This window comes from Pinus tabuliformis, chromosome 1_1 (genome assembly GCF_031772625.1).
Source record: "Pinus tabuliformis cultivar Carrire ecotype Pingquan chromosome 1_1, CPIR1, whole genome shotgun sequence".
NCBI classification, from domain to species: domain Eukaryota; kingdom Viridiplantae; phylum Streptophyta; class Pinopsida; order Pinales; family Pinaceae; genus Pinus; species Pinus tabuliformis.
In genome coordinates, this window is record NC_142297.1 from 885,908,562 (window position 1) to 885,913,078 (window position 4,517).

Sequence of the window (4,517 nt, forward strand, 5' to 3'; positions counted from 1 at the left end):
GTAAATATCTTGAAAGGTAAAATAGAAGAAAAGGATAAACTATTACAATTTCAAGATAGTACTAAGGTTTTGGATGATATTCTTAGTAGTCAAAGGTCGCCTGCTATCAAAATTGGTCTTGGTTTTTATGAATCTGCTAAAGGTGAATCTAGCTCACAAGGTGAGGCAAGGAACTCTAATGAGAAATAAAAAATGATCAACAAGGAGATGAGAAGACAACCCCATCAACAGCCAAGGAAAGGAATTCCTCAAAGAAAATCTTTTGCTCCTAACTTTGGAAGTGATAGATGATTATTTCCTCCAATGAATAATGTTGAATGTTATGTATGTCATAATCTTGGACATGTTGCAGCCAGATGCAGAAGTAGAATGGTTCAAGACCGTCAAACAGAAAGATCATCATGTTCCAGGTACTTTAAGGGATATTGTTTTGCTTGCAATATGTTTGGTCACAAAGCCATTGACTGTTTTAGGAGGAATATGAAACATGTAAGATGTTATGCATGCAACAAGCGTGAACATATAGTGAAAGAATGCAGGAGAAGACTGTGGAAACCAAACCAAAAGAAGAAAACATCACCACAGTTGAAGATATGGAAGAAAAAGGAAGTACATCCAGAAAGATGTGGCATAGTAGAGTACACAGACATGATAGATTCAGAGGAAGCTGGAAGTGTGGAACATCAATGTTGTAAATCTCATACGCAGGTTTCATGAAGACAAGTTGCGTATATACGCGAGTTATATGCTGCACAGTCGCGTATATGATGTTATGAAGAAAAGTAGCAGTACAGAAGTCTGATATGGTTCAGCACTATTTTGATGATGGCATGGCATAGGTTCAGGGGGAGCATATACTTCAAATAATGCACGGTTGGAATTATGGTTAGAAGTCTTTGGTGATGATTCTTATTGACATATCTTGCTTGACCAAAAGAATGGATTGCAGGTTACAGGTTTGGATGATAGATGCTTATAATGTAGATCATATGGTTTATGATATCTGTTGATAACTATCATGGTCTTGTTTAGGTACTTGGTCTTTGTGAGTCATATGATGTATTTTGTTACCCCACTATGCATGGGATGGATGATGTAATGAGTCATGTATAAACATTTGGTATATCCCCACTTGTTTGGGTGGATGAGTAAAAAATAGTGTATTCCCACTTGATTGGGAGATTGATGTATGTAAAGAGTTATGTTATGCTTTTGTAGGCGTTGCATGTGCTCAGGGGGAGCATGGATGGATTAGTACATCTTGGCATATAGAAAGGGGGAGCTCAATCAAAAATTTCAAATGGTACTCAGGGGGAGTATGGATAGCAGAGGGACAGAACTTCTTGGTCTTCCCTTTGCCCTTGATGTCAAAGGGGGATAGTGACTTGGTGTGGTGGTTGCCATCAAGTCCAAAGGGGAAGATTTTTGGCATTATGATTCAAGTGTTGTCCTTGATGGCAACTCACTCAGAGGTATGATACAGGTGATGGAAACTCAATTAGAGGACAAATCTTAGTACAACAGGTCAAGAGAGAGATATGTGCAGGTTAACCTTGATGAAAGCGCGTATACATGCGGGGTGAGAAGAAGAAAAGGCGGGTATGCGTACACACGCAGGTTCATAGAAGGAAAGGTGCGTACATGTTGGAAAACTAACTTTTGGTTCGTGGTATTTGGTCCATGGTGTTTAGTATTGATTTGTGGTATTTGGTTCGAAGTGTTGACCCGAGGTATTGGGTCCAAGGTATTGGTTCAACATGGTTTTGGGCCATGGTATTGACAGAAGCCTAAACCTATATAAGGAGAAGATCATTAGGCCAAGGGGGAGGTGAGAAGGTGATGAATATCTGATGAAGTGTGAGATCTAGTATGATGGTTATAGGTTTGTGATACTTAGCTTGATCTAAATCAAGGATGCACCTATGCGGATGATGATGGATGATGGATCAGGATATTAAGGCTTGGAATGTTTATGATTATATGGTTTCATTATGGATAGACTAGATATCAATTATTGACGCATGTTTATTCTGTAAATGTTATGTTCTGATGTCTGAAACAACTGCAAAGTTATAAGTTAGAATTTGCAGATCTGTACGTGAGTTGTCTTTGGTAAAAGTGCGTATACATGTAGGTTGGGTCCATCTGAGTAGTGTATACAGTATGAAGTATGATATTTGAAGTTGCAGTTGGATCTGGTTGTTGTTGCAGAGTTATGTTGTCTGTTTTGTGTTCTGGTGACCGTGTTTTTGATAGGGTTTCAGTATTGGGTGATTTAGAGATTGATGATGCAGGTGTAGTTGATGATTGTATTGCAATGGTGATTGTTTTATGGATCCAATATGAAAATGTATGAAACGTGGTCCCTGGAATATCGTAAAGTTCAGTAGGCCGGCACCTATGTACTGGTAAACATATCGGCAGTACAAGAGCTAGGGGGTTGTAGCTCCCTTCCAGGAGTAGCTAGAAAATGAGTGAAGGTTGGAGCCTTGAGTAGGCCAGCACCTACATACTAGTAAATTGATCGGCTAGTACAAGAGTTAAGAAGGTTGTAGCCTTCTGTAGGTAGAAGCCTGCGTACTGGTATAAGAATGCACCAGTACTATTGTAAAAAGAAGTTTCTTATTAAAAGAAGATAGAGACAAATTGCAGCAGGTGGTTTTCACCGACATTGGGTTTCCACCTCATATCATGGTGTTCATGTGTGCTCCTTATGTGTGATGTTCTGTTCTGTTTTACTGCACCTGCTTACTGTTCATGTGGTTAATGAATTTCTGATGCACTAACTAAAGATCAACATTTAATGGATTAACTGAATAATAAGTATTCTGGATATACACTAGTTGCATTAGACACAGTAGCGTATACACGCGGGTTCACTTAAATGAAGTAGCATATATGTACCTAAGTTTGGAGATGAAAAAGTTTTATTGATTTTATAATACTGATTCAACCGCCCACCCCCCCGCCCCCCCCAGTATTATTTCCAACAATTCCAAAGAGTAGTCCTAGGCATTTTCTCTGACCTTATTCATGATTGTGTGGAAGTGTACATGGATGATTTCACAGCCTATGGGGATTCTTTCAATGAAGCACTATAAAATTTAGAAAAATTCATAATAAGATGTAAAGAAACAAGCCTCTCATTAAGCCATGAAAAGTGCTTGATGATGTTTAACAAAGGAATTGTTTTAGGTCATCATATTTCAGGAGATGGAATCAAAATAGACTCATCTAAAGTTGAAGTCATTTCTAAGTTATCAGTGCTATATTGTCAAAAGGATTTTAGAATTTTTCATAGTTTTACTAGATACTATAGAAGATTTATAGAAAACTTCACAAAAATTGCATCCCCATTCTTTAAACTACTCACCAAAGACCATGAATTCAATTTTGATTCTGAATGTCAAGTTGCCTTTGAAACTTTCAAAAAGATAATTTCTAAAGCACCCATCTTAAAAGGACATAAATGGAAATTGCCTTTCCATATCTCAACAGATGCTTTAGATTCAACCTTAGGGGTTGTGTTAGGAGAAAAGGATATTACTCCTTATGCAATCTATTATACCAGTAAAATTCTAACTCCTGTAGAGTTGAATTATATTGTAATCGAAAAGGAGTTTTTAGTTGTAGTTCATGCCATTAACAAATTTAGAAATTATATAACTAGCTATGAAAACTTTGTTCACATAGACCATTCTGCAATTAGATACTTGATGAATAAACCAGTCACTAATGGAAGAATAACTAGATGGATCCTACTTTTACAAGAATTCAACATAACCATTCTAGATAGGCTAGGAAAATAGAACACAATTGTTGATGTTCTATCTAGAATACAAAATGAAAATAATCATCAACCTATAGAAGATAAGTTTCCTGATGAATATCTTTTTGCAGTATCTACTAAATCACCTTGGTATGCAGATATTACTAACTATTTGGCCACAGGAAAAATGCCATTTCATTTATCCCCTAGAGAAAAGATAAAAATAGTCCACAATAGCACATCTTATTCATGGATAAATGAAGAATTATACAAGACAGGACCAGAACTCATCATCAGAAGATGTGTTCGGGAGGACGAAATACCAAAGATACTTAAAGCTTATCACGATGAGCCATGTGGAGGACATTTTTCTGACAAGATAACTGCTTACAAAATCTTGCTTTTAGGATATTATTGGCCTTCCATTTTCAAGGACACCAAGGAATATGTTAAAATATGCGGCAGTTGTTAGAGAATGGGAAAACCTACTCTTTTAAATGAAATTCCACTGCAACCATGGGTACTCATCAAACCATTTGAAAAATGGGCACTGGATTTTGTTGGACTAATTAACCCATCTTTAAAGCAAAAGAAGTATATTATGGGATGTATTGATTATGTCACTAAATGGGTAGAAGTTAAAGAACTTCCTTTTGCTACTAAAAATTTTGTAGTTTCATTTCCTTTTTAGGATATTTGTACTTATTTTGGTGCCCCAAGAGAAATTTTAACAGATCAAGGAACACAG